General features: G+C 52.2%; 1 protein-coding gene across 3 annotated transcripts in view; it reads right to left on the bottom strand.

The window, feature by feature from the left end:
• Positions 1-19940, bottom strand: part of PHACTR3 (phosphatase and actin regulator 3) — a 244185-nt gene that overhangs the window by 25134 nt on the left and 199111 nt on the right. The window lies entirely within an intron of this gene.

Below are 19940 nucleotides of genomic sequence, written 5' to 3'. Positions count from 1 at the left end.
TCTATCAGAACTGAGTTGAATGCTTTGGAGTCAGGAAAGGCAAGATGCTAAAAATACCGCTGTCAGCTAGCATGGCAGAGAAAGGCGGGAAAGACGGGAGGGGGCTGCAAAGCTCTGGAAGGATTCTGAACTTAGACGGCTTCTGAGGGACTTTAACCTCCCACTCTTCATCCAAGAAATCGCCACCAGAGCTTGTAGGAGACGCATCTGATGGCTGCTTCATGCAAGAACTCCAACTGTGACCCTTCCTCAATGAAATGTCCTCGAGTCCACCCCGAAAGATGGCCAAACACACACACCTGTATGAAGTAGGTTAAAAGAAAGTGTTCAGGGCCTGCCCTGTGGCCAAGTGTTTAAGTTCGTGAGCTCTGCTTCAGCAGCCCAGGGTTTCACTGGTTCGGATCCTGGGCGCGGACATGGCACCACTCGTCAGGCCGTGCTGAGGTGGCGTCCCACATAGCACACCCAGAGGCACTCACAGCTAGAATATACAACTGTGTACTGGGGGGCTTTGGGGAGAAGAAGAAAAAAAAGAAAAGAAGATTGACAACAGAAGTTAGCTCAGCCAATCTTTAAAAAAAAAAAAAGCATTTAGAGCATGAACAAATCAAATCGTGTTTGTAATTTCTTCTTTTAACTGGCTTTTTGATTTACCTAGTGCTGGGCATTGCGGAGTGGGCTCTGTCCCCCCCAGGGGACTGTGACTCCCCTGGTGGTGGGCTCTGCCCTGCGCAGGGCACGCGGCACCCGCCCAGTAAACAGGAGTTAGTGTACGCTAATACCGTTCGGGCCATCGCTCCCCATACGAGCCCGCTCCCGAGTGGTTCCAAACCACCCATGGGCAGTGGGTGCCTCTGGGCGGTGGCAGGGGTGGGAATGAGATGTACTGTTTAGTTTTCACACCCCGTATATGAGTCCCTTATTCAGATTTAAAAAGTTTAAACAATATCTAATGCTTGCCACTGCCTGCTCCCTGGCATTAAGATCATTTGGCCATCTGGTCCACAAACATTTGTGGAGCACCTGCTGGGTACCAGGCCCTGCCCTCCCTTCTAGCTCCCTGACCCAATGACACCTGCCCCTGCCCTTTGCTCCTCAGACTTGGCACTTCCTGCCTCTGAGCTTTTGCTCAGGCAGTTCCCCCCCAGGCTTTCCCTTCCCTTCACTGCCTTCCTGGGGAAGGCCTCCTGGGCTTTCTGGAGCCAGCCCCACTGCACTCCTCTCTTTAGCCTCCCACTCAGGCGGCCTGAACAGCCTGCTCACTCCCCAGGCCCCTGGACCGCCCCCCCCCCCCCATATGCCTCGGCCAGCCTCGAGGCCGCATCTCCTGGGTCCCGCTGCTCCCTCCTCAGCAGGGTGGGGGCTGCAGGCAGGGCCAGGCCAGCATAGGGCCGGGCCCAGGGCAGGGGCTCAGTCATGCTGCAGGAGACCAGCGAGGGCCGGACACAGAAACGCCCAGGCAAAGAGAAGCACAGACTCCACTCACAACTGTCCCTGACCGTGAAGAAGAAACCGCACCACCCTACCCGCCAATAACTTTACAGGAAATGCAACGTCGCCCAGGCCACTGAGGAGCACCAGCCCATAGAGGGGAGCCAGCAACCAGCTGGAGCGGAGGGCAGGGAGGGGATGTAGGACCCCAGAGCACCTGTGCACCGCGGCACGCTAGGAGCCCTTCCTGTATCCCCTGCCCATGCTGCGGGTCCCAGCACCTGCACCCTCTCTTACTTGACCCCATCCCCATCCCATCGTCCTGAAGGCAGGGGCTGCATCTGTTTTGTTCCTTCCTCCACCCCCAGCACCCGGGGCCAAGGTTGCTCAGAAGTGTCTTTGAACTGAAATGTCATGGGGGTGGACAGCACTATCTGTCCACGTCCCCCCCAGGGGCCCCTCAGGGTTCCCCTGCCCCTTCTCCTCCTTCCCAGCTTCCTGCCACCTGCCGAAATCCCCTCGGGGCTCCTATAAACTGCCAGGGGACTCTCTCCTGGTCCACAGTGGCTCCACACAGAGGCCTCCGATCACATTGCTCTAGAAATCGCTGCTCCGTCCTGGATGGAATGTTGCTCATTCATCGTCCATCTGTTTGCTTGTTCCTAACTTTCTTCCTTCAATCTGTCTACAAAACAAAATTAATCTCAACACCTGCAGTAGCAGAAGCTGCCTGTTTCCTACCAATCTCCATTCTCCCTTCTTATATAGCATCGGAAAGCCGATTCTCTTCAGGAAAGCCTCTTTTCCAGCTAAGTATAGCCACGTGAAGAGGTTCTGGCCATGGAGCAGTAGATAGAGGTGTGCTGAGGAGCTTTTGGGGACAGCCTTCTTGAAGAGCTGACTCAGCTGGAATGTATGCACCTTTGGGACATGAATGTGATGTCTAGTGTTCCTGCAGCCGTCTTGGACCAGGAAGGATAAATGCCAGCATGAGGATAACGGAGCAGGAAGACAGAAGAAGCCTGAGTCCTCAGTGACTGTGGAACAACCATGCCAGCCTGACTGTCTGCAACTATGCTGTGGAGTTCAGTGGCTCCAGGCCCAGCGTCCAGAGCCAGCCTGCCTGGGTCAAATCTCAGTCTATTGCATCCTGGCTGAGAGACTTTTAATATCTTACCTAACCTCTCTGAGCTGCCATTTCCTTAACTGTGAAATACAGCTAATAAGAACATTTACATCCTAGGCTTAGTGAATGCAGGCAAAACACAGTCCCCGGAACACACCATGAGTTTAGTCAATATTAGAGACCTATCCTTGCATTAGCATCACTATGACCACTACTCGCACAGGATAAGCCCCGGTCCCCAGTGAAGCAGGGCCGCGTGTGTTCAGTCCGTGCGCGCAGCCAAGCAGGCAGAGGTTACACACTCATTTCACAGGCTCGGACGGGTCAGCTGATTCGCCTGGGCTCACTCAGTCCTCAACTCCCAGCCAGGCGACCTCCAAACCCACAAGCCCACCTGCTCCCCTGGGTCCGGGGACTGTGTTATTGACCCTGAAGGAGGTTTAGCAGTGTTTTGCGTTTTCTTACAAAACATGCTGTACCTTCCCCAACAAATTCCAAACAACCAAGGAAAATACAGCAGCTGACCCTGCAGGATGACTCAAGCTATGGGCTCACCCCACAGCGACACCAAACCTGGGGGCCGGAGCCCCACCCAAAGGACCGCCGAGCCCCCACACACGGGCTCTCCGGCACTGCACACGCTGAGTTCTACCCAAATAACCAAGATTCATAAGTGTGTCCTCCAAGCCTTAGATTTTGTCAAACCTCTCAATTTGGAAGCGCTGTTTTCTGTTGCTTAGCTACCTCCATCTAAAAGTAGAATGTGCAAGATCCACACTTTACAGCCACCACTTTGCCAGGACCGTGCTGGCCTCGCCTGTCTCCCAGGACCACCGAGCGCCCTCCCTCCAGAGCTGAGGTCACGTCGCACGCCCAGAACACCCCACAGGGCCTGCTCACAGTCCCTTTGCATTTTGCAATAAATCCTTGAAAGTGCCCTAAAAATCCTGGCATGCCTCTGAAGGCCACGTCCTACGGCAGGCAGGCCCCTCACCAGGGCGTGGAGCAGGCAGGCAGGGCCAAGTTAAGGGCCTGGGAGAGTTTATCTGGATAATATAAACCTGACCTCAGTTTACCTCGAGGTTTCTAAACAGACACACTGAAAGTCCCAGGGACACGCCCAGGACTCCCTGGGAGGCTGGGGAAGCAAGTCCAGTAAATCTGCTTCATCCAAAAAGGAAGAAAACCAGAGAAACTGCTAAACACACGAGTCTTTGTTCCTGGGACCTCAAAATGCAAAGAGGATGGTAGAGAGCTGGGCCCTGCACGGCCCAGTCAAGGGGGGGCAGTACCTCGAGATCACCATCTCAACCAGGTCACGGCCCGGGAGCTGTCCTGAGTCGGACCTGCAGGTCTGTGACGTCCTGGCCCCGCCCCACCCTCAACCTTCCAATACTTGTAAGCCTCCCTATCTCTCCAGACAGGAGTCAGCATGAGGCTCCTGACCTGGCTTTAGATGTGGACTCCATTCTCCAGAAAGATGGAGCCCCTGGACATCAATGGAGTTGAGAACCAATGTCTTCTAAGTACTTCCTATGTATCAAAAACTGGACACGTTAATGATCATGGTGAAGATGAAGGAAATGATGAAAATGTTGATGAAGATGTTGCTAAAGATGACAGTAAAGATAAAGAAGATGATGAAGATTAAGATGATTAAGACATTGAGGAAAATGATGATGATGATGATGAACAAGATGATGAAGATGGCGATGAAGATGATGATGATGACAGTGATGAAAAGCCTAAGGAAGATGATAAAGATTTGATGAAGAAAAAGATGATGGTGACGCTAATGCTTGGTAACGTTTAGGACGGGCTTTACACGTAGCACCCACTCAATCCTTGCGACAATAACTGCGAAATCACTAAGCACCCACAGGGCCCAGGTGCTGTTCTAGGGATCGGGGTTATGGCTGAGGGGCTCCTTCGGGGGTAATGGAAATGTCCTAAAATTGATTGTGGCGATGAATATACAACTCTATAAATACGCTAAAAACACTGAACTGAGCACTTTAAAAAAGTGAATTAGGGGCCGGCCCCGTAGCCCAGTGGTTAAGTTCGAGTGCTCCACTTCAGCGGCCCAGGGTTTCACGGGTTTGGATCCCAGGCGCAGACAAGGCACCGCTCATCACGCCATGCTGAGGTGGCGTCCCACATGGCAGAGCCAGAAGGACCTACAACTAGAATCTACAACTATATACTGGGGGGGCTTTGGAGAGAAGAAGAAGAGGGAAAAAAAGATTCACAACAGATGTTAGTTCCGGTGCCAATCTTAAAAAGAAAAGAAAGTGAATTATACGGTATGGACATTATATCCCAAGAAACTGTTAAAACAAAACGAGACAAACTTCCCCTCCCCCCATGGAGCTCAGATTTATTTATTTTATTCCCTGGGTGTTTCCTCTCTGCCAATCTCATTGCATCTTTTCTGCAGCCCTACGAGAGATGCCTCTGTTTAATCATCCCCACTTTACAGAAGAGGAGAGGGAGGCACATGCTGGGGAGGGAGCCTGCCTGTGGTCAGCCGGCTGGAAAACAGCAGAGCAGGGACGCGGACGGGAACCAGGTACTCTGTCCAGAGCTCAGGCTTTGCACCACCTTGCTGAGCTGCTGCCCCCGATCGAGATCAGAGCTGAGAGGCAGCCCCTCACCTGGCAGAGGACGGCAAGGATTCCCCGGGCTACACAGGACAGTGGCGGCTACAGTGTGGTGGTTACTGCTACTGACACCCCCTTCCATGCTGACCCAATATTTTCCCTAAATTAACTCAACAGTCAAAAATCCCCTAATCTCAGCACAAACAAGAAAGAGCTTCTCATAAGTCAAGTGCATAAGTGATTCCACATCAGAGTGGCAAACAGGTGGGCCCCAGGACAAATAGGCCCCACATATGTGTTTTATGGGATCCACACATCCCTTTTTTAAAATGCGAGTAGGATCCCACCATGTAAATGAAGGAAATTTCACATAAAAATAAATATTTCCAGTTTCTCTTGAAAGATTGCTGGTGTGGCATTCCCAGGGGTGACGTCCACAGTTGCTGAGTGGCAGTTGCCCTCTTCAGCAAGGTCACGCACTCCCCAGCCTGCCACAGTTCCCACTTGGCCCAAGTCACTCACGGAACATTTGGGCCTGTCACTTCTATACTGTGAGATGAGCTGTGAAGACACAGCGCGACCTCCCCCTCAGGAGGGCCATGGGTCAGTGTCAGCCACTGCCGCCCCAGGAAAGCTTCCCCTCTTCCTCCTGAAGGTGCTCGGGAAGCTTTAGGAGCAGCCCTGTGGGCCACCAGCCTCCCAGCAATGGCGAAGGGGAGTTCTGGGGCACCCCCACCAGAGAACCTGCAGCCCAGAAGCAGCCCAGTCTGGTCATCTGTCCTGACGGCAGCAGTGCAGCAGGAGATAGATTCAGTCCCTGGCCTGGACACCCCCCTAGGACGGAACCGAGCTCCAAAATTGGCAACGCCCATTGTGGATCTGAAGGTCCACAAACACCGTTGTAAATGTGTTTGATTACACATCAAACTGGTAAATGGGATCACTGCTTAAAGGGATCTGAAGACCCCACTGCACAAAGGAAGACATTCATTCAATACGCATTTATTTTGTAGAACTGAATTCTCACTGAATTCTATACTATCCACTGTGCCTGGTCCACCTTGACATTCACCCATCCGTTCATTCATTCATCCATCCAACTATCTAACTTTCTATCCACATACCCATCCATTTAACTATGCAACCATCTAACCATCTGTCTGTCTGTCCATCCATCCCTGCACCCACCCACCCAACTATGCAACCACTTAACTGTCCACCTATCTAGCTATGTCTGCATCCACCTACACATCCACGTAACTATGCCACCATCCAACCCGCCACCTACCCAACCCTCCACATACCCATCCAGCTGCCTGTCTGTTCAACAGTTATTAGCTGAGAGCCTATTCTGTACAAGGGGTGTGGTAGGCACTGGGGATAAAGCACTGAAGAAGTAAGGTCCTTCCTTCAAGGCGAGTCTTCTGCCAGGTGGAGAATCATATAAGCGCTTCAGTGGTTCTGAACCAGGGGAGGATCCACGGACGAGCTTCTGGGTGCTACGAAATGGGCTACTGCTATGGGCGCTAAGAAAAAGGACTCTGAGCCGGACAGCCTCAAGCCCATGTCCTCACCAGCTACTCACTGGCTATTAACAATTCTGAGGCTCTGTGTCCTCATGGGCAAAATGGTGATGTCAAGACCTACATGTAGGAATTAAATGTCACAAAGTCCTTAGCACATGCAGACTGCACTAGACAGATGGTGACTAGGAAAGGGGAAATCACAGATGTTGTTCATATTCCCAGTAGGCTCAAAGCTTTCATCAAATTCTTAAACCTGCGACCCCAAAAGGTTAATAATCACAGGCCTAACTACCTATCTTGCAAATTTGGGGTTCCCTGTGAAATGTGGAGCCCATTAGATCTAAATGTCACCCTTCCACACCACAACTGCATTTGTTTCTGCTGAAGATGCCCAGCTGTTAGTGTTCCGTCCAAGAATTATCTGGCGCCTAATGAGTTCTTTATTAGTCTACTCATCTACCTGCTTTCCTCTATTTTCTAAAATCTCTTTGGAAAGTGTCCCCCTGGCAGTTTCAAAGGCTGAGCAGACGAATGTGCTGTCGTATCTCAGGAAGCCAAGTGCAGCCCTCTGAGATTTCTCATCGTGCGGCTGAGCTGGTGCTGGGAGAACGTTCTGTGCTTGCCTAGCGGAAGGCTGTTCATTAATGAGGAAGTTTCAGCTTGAGACTTCTCTGACTCTCAGTCCAGCTGGGACCCACCAGGCTGCATGACTCCACCCCCAAAGTCTGAGCACTCAGGCCCCCCCCCTTCTCAGCCAAGCGAGGAAGAGGAAGATCTTAGCCTTCTGCCCTCATGTCCTGTTTCATCCAAGCAGAAACCCCTGGCTCCTGATGCACCCAACCTAAACTCCCAAATTCCTCAGCAGGGTTTGATGGCTCGAGCCCTGCAGGCTCCCAGAAGAAGGAACAGTGGATTTCAAGTCCCCAGTCCCCTTGCATTGCAGTTATGCTGCCCCGCGTCCAGGAGACCGACAGGGCTTATTAAACCTGAGCACATGCAAGCCTGTTCTGTTCGGGGTCGTCAGTGACAACAACCAACCACTCGCCTTCCATCTGTAGACGTGATGTGAGGTCAGAGGGAAGACGTGGTGGGAGGAAACACACAACCCTATAAAACTCCATGCCAGTCCACCAGGGCCCCAATCTCAGGCTGGCGCTGCTCCTAACTGCAACCTGATTAGCTAAAACTGCCAGGGGAGTCTCCTCTATGCGGTCTAGATGCTCCTTGTGCCAGCACATCCGTGCTCCGGGATTTAACTACTGTGAAAAGTGCCAGGGACCTGGACGTGCCAGAGACACCGCCAACTTTGTGTCCAATTCCAGAACCTTCTTCCTGTCTCCCCAACCCCAGTGCAGGGCAGCAAAATCCACCCTAGCTGGGCATCTCCTCAAGCTCTCATTCTGAGTCCTGTTTTTCACTCCACCTGGCTCTCAAGTCCATCCCTCTGCAGCCCCATGGCCAGTGTGATGATGCCCACCCGCCTCCATCTCACTCCCCACCCCACTGCATGTAGGTGGAGTGGTCTGCCTCAGACACGCCCTGGCCCTGCCGCACCCCTGCTTGTGACCCCTCGGGGCCCTCACTGCTCCTCAGTAAAGGCAGACGTCCCATTCCCGTTGAACACCAGCTTATAGAGCGCCTACTCCATGCATCAGGGACATGTCAGTGAACAAGACAGGCAGATCCCCACGACCTAGTGGGGAGACAGACCCTGAAGAGGCAGACACATGATTACAAGGTCACTTTGGGCGGCAGTCAGCGTGATGAAGAAAACAGAATGGGACGAAGTGATGGAGAGAGAGAGGGAGTGAGGCCATGTCACCTTGGGGGGGCATCAAAGGTGGTCCCTCTGGGGAGGTGACATTTGAACCGAGTCCTGAATGACCAGAGGCAGCTGTGTGTGGACTGAGAGCATGGAAGGCCCCCACCACCTGGCCCTGCTGAGCCCTCAGGCATTCTTCCCCTCATCCCCGCCCTCATCCCCACCCCGCCTCTGACCCCTCACAGCAACACCACATTCTCCCACGGGCCATATGGTTTCAGACCTTTGCATTTTTTTTGTGTGGCTACTCTCTGCCTGGGATATCCTCACACTCCAGTCTGCCAGGCGCACTGACACCTATGGATCCATCCAAACTGTGCTCCATGTCCCGCCCCCCCCCCCCCCGCCTGCATCCCAGCTGTGCAGCCCTCCTGCAGAATGGACCTTGCCCTCCTAGATGCTCCAGTTCTGCAGCTGGTTCACACGCCTATCTTTATCATACAGTCCCCAACTTATGATGGTTCAACTAATGATTTTTTGACTTTACGATGGTGTGAAAGCGATATGCATTCAGTAGAAACTGTGCTTTGAATTCTGAATTTTGCTCTTTTCCTGGGCTGGCAATAGATACGTGGTCTGATCCTCTCTCGTGATGCTGGGCAGCGGCAGCCCCTGCAGCTCCCAGTCAGCCACGCGGTCACGAGCGTGAACCACCGATACACTGACCGCCACTCTGTACCCAGACGACCATGTTGTTCTCCACTTTCAGTATAGTAGTCAGTCAACTACATGAGACTCGACACTTTATTATAAAACAGGCTTTGTGTTAGATGATTCTGCCCAACTGCAGGCTAACGTAAGTGCTCTGAGCACGTTTAAAGCAGGCGAGGCTGAGCTGGGGTGTTCAATAGGTTAGGCGGATTAAATGCATTTTTGACTTAAGGATGTTTTCAGCTTATGGTGGGGTTATGGGGACATAACCCCACCATAAGTCGAGGAAGATCTTCACTTTATTACAAGCAGATTCATCATGCGTCTCTGAGCACGTCTTTTCATCTCTGCACCCCAGCACCTGCCACCTGCACGTTGCAGAAACCTGAAATTTCTGTGATTGGGGGCATGCACCCCGAGAGCTGTGTGAGGGCATTTGGCACCGCAGGAGAAACCAGGCCTGTTTCCTGCCATCTCAAATTTCCCTGTAAGTAATTTGAAACGTTACCTTATATCACAGCAACCATGGATAAACCGTGAGAAAGGAGGCAAAATTCACAAGAATTTTTAAGAATGGGAATAATAATTGTTATGAGAGCAACATCCGGTGCTGCCGGTGGCTGGCCCTGTTCCTGTGCACATATTCTCAGTGAGGGCTGCAGCGTGGGCGTTCAAGGGCTGACCTAAGGACCCACACAGCGACACGTGTGCAGCATCCCACACCACAGTAGACACAGAGTGAAGGTTCCAGGGCTGCTGAAGCCGATGAAGACTCAGACTAGCAGATGTGGATGTTAACCGCACCACTGATACCACCATGCACCAGAAGTGGACGTGAGCCGTCATATGTCATTTGCTTCTGCACTTGTAAGATGAGAGCATGACGCTGGGCATTAGGGGGTGAAGCCCAGTGGTTAGGGGCAAGGCTCTGGAACCTACAGTCTCACTAATCACAAGATGCTGGGACACAATTTCACCTCTCTGTGCCCAGAGCTGGGATGACAGTCCCACCCGGGACCACAGTCATACTTGAAAAGCAATCAGCTTGGTGTAATCTTTCCAACTTGCTGTTGATATTGTCATGAAATCTGGCATCAGAAGCTAGTGCTCCCCCTTCCACATGTCTGAAAGTTACCAAAGGGCACTCCTGCAGAAGAGAGAATCATCATCCACACAGGTTCCGGTATGAACCCAGAGCAGAACAAAGGCCCAGCGAGACCAACTCACCCCAGGTGGGCCAGCACGATTTCCGCTTCACAGCCTGAATGACAGCTTCTGGGGGAACGCCGTCTCCACACCTCAGTGCATTCTGTCCCCAGGAGCTAAAATAGACCAGCCTCACCTGCAGTGCATCTGGAGGATAGAGAGTCTCTGAACTCAGCTGACGCGCTATGTCCTGTCCCTCTGCCCTTACAGACATCAAGGGGCGGCTGCGGGGCTGCGGCCACACCCATGGATTTGTCCCCACGAGGCCATGCATCACATGAGGGGCACAGGCAAATGCGGAATGGGAAGACAGCACCCAGGCTCGCAGGCCACACATGCCATGGGCATTCTGAGTCCATGTCACGGGCAAAGACACAGAGGGTCAGGCACTGTTAGGACCCCCATGAGGTAGGAGGGAAGAGGCTGGAGGTGAATGACCCCCACGGCCACACAGCCCAGCCAGGCCCAGGTCAGCCCGACTCTGGGAACCCTGCTCTGGGTCACAGGAATGGGTGACTTGTGCCAAGTCACTAACATTTGCTCCCTCTGCCTCCCCTCGGGTCAGCTGGAATGGTGTTGACCTCGCTGGCTTGATCTGTATGATGCGTCGGGAACCACGTCTCTGGGCAGAAGCAGCCCAGATGCATCTGGCGCTCATGGGATTTTCCATCTCTCCCTACAGTCCCCAAAGCAAAGAACTGGGGAAGATGTGGAAAGTCAACTGGTCCATGGGTCTGCTCCCGAGTGGCCTCCCCAACACCACCCCACCCCCAACAGCAAAGCAGAACCCACTGAGTGCGTGTGAGCTAAATTCATGGCTTTTCCTCTGGGACTCAACGGTAACCATCAGAACAATCTTCTTTTCCTTCTTCGAAACTCCTTAACGTAAACTCCCAGAATGGAACGTTCAGTTAAAATGCGCAAACTGTCACCCTGGCTCTTCACACACAGCGCACTATTTTTGAGTCACCAGGCTGCCGGCAGTGGGAAGGGCATGTGGACAACCACCTCACTGGGGCTGGGTATCATTATTTAGTTCACTATTATGTACATGAATATTATTAAAAAGAAACATTTAAAAATAATATTATTTAAAAGCGTTATCGTCATTTTGATTGGGGATGAAACATTCTTTGTTTTTATGAATTTTTCTGTCTGCAGTTACTAGTGAGGTTGAATTATCTTCCACATATTTGTCTGGAAATTTTCTTCCCTCCCTCCTGAACCATGCGGGCCAGGCGTTACCCACCGATCTGGTGGGGTCCTCCTGCAGTCTCTGACAACTGGTCTTCCTTCTCGAACAATGACATCGTCTCACTCAATGCATTTTTCCTCCTCCTCTTTTTTCATTTCTGGAAATGTTGCTCATGTAGATAATCCATTAAAAAAAACACTGATGTGTAAAAATGAGCATTGCAGTTTTATTTTAAAAATACAGATTTTTGAGGCAAACTAAAAGTCTACTGGTGGGAGGCAAGAGCAGAGCAGGCAGATGCGTCTCCTCAGATACCATCTATGGCTATTAAAGGTGAACATTTGAACACCATGTAATGGTATGGAAATCCCTTCTGATGTGATTTTCTCCATAAAAAAAAATACATATTTTTATTTACACTTTTATAGTTAAAATCTAGAAATGGATTTGAAATCATGTATAGAAAAATATACCCCAAAAAGATAAAATTAAGAGTTAAGGAAATTGAGGCAAAGGGCATACAACAGAAGGTCAAACACAGACATACACCCCAAATGACACAATGCAGTTGCCACAGGTGGCTGCACACTTGGCTCTGAGCTTCCTAGTGGCCACAGCAAAAGGGGAAACACAAATAATTACAAAATGTGCATTCTCCTTAAGATACCACAGGCAGCTATTAGAGAGACGCACAGCTTATTTTGATCCTGAGGCCTCAGAGAACAGTCTTTCAAAGGTCCTGAGGAAGGGGGCACAGTGTAGCATAAGGTGGCAGTGACACTTAGGAAAGAAGGGCTCTGTTAAAATATAGATTCCTACTCAAGAGATCTGGAGTGAGGCCTGGGAACTTGTGTTTTTATAAAGCTCCCTGGTGATCTGGAGGCACAGCCAGACGTGGGAACTGGTGTGGACCAGATGACCCATTACCCACCCCATGTTCCTGCTGTGCGAGCGTGGGCAAGTGACTGCACTCTTCTGAGCCAGTTTTCCTCAGGTGAAAAATAGGACCATTAATAGTACTGACCCCGGGGAGTTCTTATGAGGCTTCAAGGACATAACATGCACAAAGCAATCAGCAGGAAGCTGGTACACAGAAGACACCGAGTGAATGTTAGCAACGAACATTATTCATCACCATGCTTCTCTGTCCCCACCCTGGATGGAGCCCACGGGACTGGATTCTAGTCACTCAGGACGAACCGGGCTCCTACCCAGCACTGCGGTTGAGAGGAGGGAAACCGGCAAACACTTATGGATGGGCGTCTGCTGTGATACAATTCCCCACCCGTTACAACCAAGCTTCAACACCTAGGGAAGGAGCGGCTTCCTTTCCAGCAATTAAGAGTCATTTTTTTCTACTAAGCCCCCCAAAAATAAGGCTTCTGTATTTTCAAAACTCTGTGCACAGAACTGATGCCCTGCCCGGTGCTCACCTCTCCCTGCAGCTTCAGCGGAAAGAAGGTACCATGGCTGATGCTCGGGTCCAGCCACGCCCATGACTAAGCCGCGCCAATCTCCATCCCCAGCAGCAAAAGCATCAAGCCTCCTCCCGAAAATTCCGCACACTTCAGGGCAAGCATGGGGCTGGGAGCAGCGGCACACAACATTTTTTTTCCAGGGAACTTATGTTTTCCTGGAGGCCCGAGTGGCAGCAGCCTGTTCTGGATGCGGCAGAACAAAATGTACAAAGAGACCAGCTCGAGGATCATTTAATGCCTGTGTTAACATGCTAAGTACCAACTCCTGGAGGACACCACAAAGCCGTAATCAGCTCCTCACGATGCGGCCCCAGGGCGGAGGACCCCCACGGGACAGTTAATAGATGGTTCGTGCATCTCTCAGAGGGCGCCTGCCCAGTTCCTGGGTCTCCAGGAAAATTACACAAGTCACAAAGAACAACAATAATCATATTATCAACAATGACGCCAACACCACTACTGGGCCTGCTGGCTCTTCGGCCCTCCAGGTACTGTTTATACAGCGGACAGAGCTCAATCCTCACAGGAGGCCTGCTGCTCAGTGTCCCTGCACAGCTGACACCCAGCCCAGGAGCGTGCCCAGCCGCACCCGCAAGAGCAGCAGCTGCATCCCCCTTGGTGTCCCCTGCCAGGAACACGCAGTTATATGCTTCTACAGGGACTAACCTGGAACCTTCCAAAGGGCCCCAGGAGGAAGGTGCTGCCACTGTCTCCATTCCACCAGGAGGGAGCTGCAGAGCAGCTGTGACTGGAAGGCTGGATTTGAACTGGCCCGTCCACATTTCTCCGAAGCCTGCGCTTGACCAAGAATCTCTTTCTGGATCTTTTCACTAACTTCCACTGCTCCACATTGGGGAACATTCTGCATCATGTCCCACGGTCCCCACCGTAACAGAGACAGGAAGAATCTTGCACCCAGGGGCCCCGTGTTGGCTGGAGCCTGAATGTGCCCTGATAGAAGCCAAACCAATATAAGAAAATGCCAAGCTGTGACTATGACAAATGAGCCACAGCAGCCAGTGCCTTCCCTTCCAGAAAATGCCTCACCAGAGACCCCAGCTTGTGTTCTGTGGGGCCGCCTGTCTGACTCCTACCCCGCCTCCTCCCAGCTGTGGACTCTGGGCAAGTTCCTTCACCTCTTGTTAAGGCTTAGTTTTCCCATCTGTAAGATGGAGATGATAATAACACTGCCTTTATTGGGTTCCTGCAAGGATTAAATTAAATGAGGGAAAGTGAGTGAAACTTAGTGCTTGGGGCTGGTGCTTAAGAAAGGAAAGCTCTGGGCACCCTGACTGCCAGCTCCCCCTAAACGGCAGGCATATGACAGGGCTGCAGCGATACAACCCGTGCCCTTGTGCGCAATCTCCAGAACACGCCTACTGTGTGAAGCGCGGGAGCTGTGGGTCTTTACTCTGCCCATTCATTCACACACGTTTTAAAGGTAAGTGGGCTCCTACAGAAAGACGAGTCTGACTTCACTCTGGTCCCCAGACCCAGCACACAGTGTGTGTCGTGGGTGGGAGGCTGGTGGTGACACGGACCAGTTCATCCAGAAAAGCCCCAGGAGCACCAAGAAGATAAAGTATTAAGGATATGGAAATAAAAAAGCAAAACAAAAACACCAACTGCACTTCAGGGTACGATGGATGGCACGTTGCCACGGCAACCAGAGGCTGAATTATTCAGCAAGCGGTGGCAGAAGAATCTCTAATGGGAGGCGAAGCAAAGACAAAGGGATCCAATTAAACCACTTCTGCAGGGGAAACAGCCTGGCCGGCCAGGAAGCCTCCGTATTGCCTCCTGGGAGGCGATTTCTGCACTGCTGTTCCTCTGCCTCTAATTCTGGGGGTTGCTTTTCCATTTTTAAACACAGTGACAAATGTCCAAGATTTAAAATTAGTTACAGATTCCGTGAGTAATGGAGTAAATCCAGTCCAGAGCCTGTGTTTCAGTGCCTCTTACTTAGGGGGCTTTCGAGGTCCTGGGCACGGGTTCCCGGCATCCCTTTTCCCCTCCCCTCTGCACCTGCAGGCAGGCGTGCGGGCCCCAGACTTCTCTTCCTGCCAGCATCATCATCATAATTTTGTCCTATTTTTGAATCACACATAGTATCAGTGATTACTCACTATTTTCCTTCTTTAAATTAATTCATTTAATACTCTATTTTGAAGAACTTGGTTTATCAAATAGAAACAACTATCAATTGGCAGAGTTTTAGAAGGCAGTTGCAAAAATAATAGGTGTACATATAATTTTTTTGACCTCTGGGTAGGGAAGGATTTTTCAAACATGGCACAAATAGTATAACCCTGAAGTCTATCAGAGGTCGGCAAGCTTTGTCCCATGGGCCTCCGCCTGTGTTTGTGAATAAAGTTTTATTGGCACACAGCCATGCCCATTCATTACATATCGGCTATGGATGTGTTAGTGCTACAAGAGTAGAGCTGTGTAGTTACAATAGACACCATCAGGTCCACAAAGCCAAAAATAGTCACCATCTGGCCCTAACAGAAGAAGGCTGCTGACGCCTCAAGTATATGATTGGTAATCTGAAAAATGAAAAACTTCTGCACAGCAAAGGAAAGCAGGAACAAAATGAAAATACAAGCCCCAAACAAGGAGAAGAGCTGTGCAGCTCACAAAACCGGGAAAGGATTGGAAGCCACAAGGATTGGAGGCCACAATTTCCAACGTAAACTCCTAAAATCATTAGGAAAGGAAAACTGCAGGTAAAGTACATGAAAAGAAACAACCAAAAAGCCAATAAACAACTGAAAAAAATGTTCAATCTTACTAGAAATAAGAGAAATGAAAAACCAAACCTCACGCGATGGCACATCCCAACAACGAGGCCGGCAACAACAAACACCGAGCCTGATCAATTCACAAATTCCCTTTGCCACAGTGATTGGCTCAGGGACGTGCGTGTGATCCAAACTTGACCAGTTGGCCCCTTCTGTGCCCTTGACCAAGGCGATTGGTTCAGGAATGGACACCCGACCCAAGTAAACCAATGAGACCCCATCCTGGGGCTTTTCCCGGGTTGGAGGAAGGAGACCTTGTCGTTCAGCCGCTCCTGTGCAGATGGAAGTCTGAAGCTTCCCAGGCCAGGCTGCGGAGCGAGACGGCCAGAGAACAAATCCACACAGAGCAAAGAGGAGTCGAGAAACAGAAACAGACCCACTCCTGTAAATGCCACGTGAGCACCTAGATCCAGTCATGCCTGCAGCATACGCAAATGCTATAAGCCCCATGAGGGCAGACAGCACCTCCACCTTGTTCACCGTGGTACCTAGTACCCTGCACAGCAGCTGGTACATTGCACATATTCAGCAAAGAACTGCTGAAAATATAACTGGATGAATATGGCCTGTCCCCCAATGAAAGGAAAGGAGAAGTTTGCAAAGAGATGGAAGAGGCAGGGAGAGGATCAAGACGGACCATCCCACCACGACTCAAGCAGGTAGGCAGGAGGCTTTGTTATTGATGTACCTTCTCCCTGTGGCTTCTCATCTGAGCCTCAGAACACCCTGATGGACAGACAGGAAGGGAATCTCTTCTCCTTTATTTAAAAAGGATACGTAACCAGAGCAGCAGGCCCATGAGTCAGTGGCCAACGTCGATTAGGATGAGGCAATGCTGACTTAACGGGAAATGAACACCTTCAGGCCCCCAGGGGTCTGCAGACCAAGATGCCGTCATCGCGGCAGCGACACTCCACGGCGACTGTAGGTGGGGCACAGTGCTCCTCCCCGGTGGTTCACTTTATGTGCTGGGAACTGGACGTCCAGAGAGGCGGGGCTCTGTACTCCAGGGCTCCTGCCCACCTGGCCAGGAGCCGGATCGTGGCAGCCTGTGGTCCAGCACAGGGCTGGGAGCCTTGCTCACAGGGGGAGGCTGTCAGGGACACATTGAGGCAATAGCCATCAAAGTCCCGATCGTGGTGGTGGCAGCAAGTCCCTCAGGGCATTCCAGGACAAGGAAGTTGTCCCCGTCACCTCCCCTGGCCCACAGTCTGACACTCCATCCACTGCACCAGTGACTCCCCAGAGGTCAAAGAACCACTCCCGCTGCTGTAAGTGAGGTCTGGGCATGTGGGTCTGGGTGGACACGCCACAGCCCACCAAGAACACCTGCAGCCACAGCGGAGGCCAGGGCCAATGCCGGACGTGGCACAGCCCATGCGGCTGTGAACGTGGGCGTCCCAGCACCCTCAGGTTTCTCCGAACTTCGGCTGACGGGCCTCCAGCACAGCTTTGTGACTGCAGCTGCATTTCCCAAAAGGGGCCTTGAGATGCCTCTGCGGTGCCCAGGGAGGAAAGGTCTCAGGTGCATACGGCGGGGCAAAGACACGCCGCACCCTCCCACAGAGCTACCATGTGCATTATCGCATCAAAGGCTCCGATAGGTCCAGAGGCAAATAAACCACTTGTGTAATGCTTTCCCAAACTTACTTGGTCATGGAGAACCTGTTTGCACCTAACGCCTGTCATCTTTTCAGGGGACCTCTGAGAGATGACGCCAGTGACAGGGGCTGACCTAAGTCTTGGGGGGGTCCTGTCCTGCACTCATCCTGCCCACTGTCCTGGGGTGCATGCCTGAGGCGAACCCTCCTCTTCCTCTGTGACTCTCGGATCCCTTCTGAGGGACGGATGCACCATGCTTCTCGCCTGCCCACAGCGTTTATTGAGCATCCTGGCTGTACAAAGCACCGAGGGGGTCGGCCCCACAGGAAGAGGGCTGTGGCACCCGCTGCTCTCCAGGGATGCAGGAGCTAACGGGAGGGGTCTCCATCACCCACGGCTGTACCTCTAGCAACTGCCACAGCGCCTGATCCCGAAGGAGTGAAATACATGTCACACGATGACATTTCAGGCAACGACGGACGGACTGCGTTTATGACGGTGGTCCCACAAGAGCAGTACCACAGAGCCTAGGTGTGTAGAGGCTGTACCATCTAGGTTTGTGGAAGTGCACTCTATGATGTTCACACAACAACAGAATCACCTAACGATGAATTTCTCAGAATGTGTCCCTGTTGTTAAGCGACACATGACTGTAGGTCTTTATCGAATGACCAGACACAGCGACAAACGCTTGATGGTCTGACAATGTCACTCCAACACCGGGAGTTTTCTCAACCTGTTAATATCAGGGGATTCATTAAAATGTGCCTTCCTGCGCCTGAGACAGTGAACTGCAGGTCTGGGTGGGTCTTATCAATCTGCATTTTAAACAGTTTCTCCATGGGAACCCTGTTCTTGGGTCAGGAGGCCCCGGACACCACTAGGCATTTTGACAGCGATCTGTGACCTGTGCCTCAGGCAGCCTTGGCCACACAGCTTAGAGCCAGCGCAGGACGAGGGGCAGCGAGGACACTGCTTCCAGCCTCACCAGCCAAACAGTGACCCCAGCGAGTCCCTGAGCACCTAACACGTGGCAGGGGCTCTCAAATGCGCCTTCTTTATAGGATCTCCCTGAAAACTCGCCATGACCTTGAAAACGTCAGCACCCTGCTTTACAGATGAGAAAACCAAGATGGGGGATAAGGTCACTTGCCCAAGGTCACCCAGCACGTCAGCACAGAGCATGATTCCAAGCCCCCAGGACTCTGGCTGGGGACCTCTGCAGTCTGTGAGGGTGCCTCGCTGAACCCGCCCTCCTCTGTTGCCGGCCTGGCAGCTGGCATCACCCCCATTTTACAGGCAAGAAAACCGAGGCCCTGAGAATCCCGAGCCTAGGGTCTCGGCTTCACCCGCTCACACTCACTGCCTTCCCCCTGAAAAACTCAAGGGAAGGGTCTCAGGGGCACTGAGAACACTGAGGCCCAAGGCCCCCGCAGAGAGCAGAGACAAGGCCCATCTACCCAAGACCAAGAGCCCTGTGCCTCAGGAAGAGGAAAGACCACCTGGAGCAGCAATCCAGGGGCCTGCAGATCAGTGCTTCCGAGCGTGCGATTCCGGCCCCCAGGGGACACTTGGCAACAACTGGACACATTTTTAGTTCTCACAGGTAGAGCCCAGGGATGCTGCTAAATGTCCTACCATGCACAGGATGGCCCCCACCACAGGGTTATCCAACCCCAAATGTCAAGAGCGCTGAAGCCGGGAGACCCCGCTCCAGACCCTCGCTGCTCCCAGTGGCCCACAAACGGCAGAGCTGGCATCCCCTGGGAGCATGTCCCAGTGCAGACCCTTGGGCCCCGCCACAGACCTGCTGAATCAGAACCTGCATTCTCCCCTGCAAGGTCCCCGCAGCTGACTTGGATGCAGGGCAGTGAGAAGCACTGATCAAGAGCAAATCAACGGGGGCACAGGGACAGTGCCGCCCTGGGGGCTGGTCCGGCTCGCTTTCAGGGTGCTGTCTCTCTGCTGTGCAGGGCCAGCCTGTTTAAAGAGGAAAGTGGAAGGCTGGAGGGTATCCAGGACACTGTCCCCTCAAGTGCAGCCCTGCACGGACAGGGTCGTATCCCATAAAGGGAAGAGAGAGGTGGGGAAGATGCCAGCAGGAGGTTGGCTGTGGTGCCAGGATCATGCGCCCGCCCTTGTTAATATTTCCTCTCCCACACCCACACACGCAACTCAGGGCTACCGTCTGGCCCCACTCTTTGGGGATCAGGGGAAACAGGCTCACCCTATTGCAAGGGTCTGATTCCCGTCTGAAAGCCCACCGGCGCACACTCAGCCCTTCTCAGCCCTCTTTGTGGCAAGGGACACTCGCGAGGCCTGGGACGCGGACGAGGCTCCGGGTTCCGGACCCCAGTTGCTCTGGTTCTTGAAAAGCAACCTAGAGAGTTGTCAACACTTGAAAGCCGCCGTGTTTTCACATTCCCGCCCCTGACTCGTAGTCAAGGCATCCATGTCAGGGCACGACTGGACCCCAACAGAGCTTGGTCATGAAGACAC

This window comes from Equus przewalskii, chromosome 21 (genome assembly GCF_037783145.1).
Source record: "Equus przewalskii isolate Varuska chromosome 21, EquPr2, whole genome shotgun sequence".
Classification (NCBI taxonomy): Eukaryota; Metazoa; Chordata; class Mammalia; order Perissodactyla; family Equidae; genus Equus; species Equus przewalskii.
Note: the sequence above shows the minus strand (reverse complement) of the source record. Positions and strands in the feature narration are given on the sequence as shown.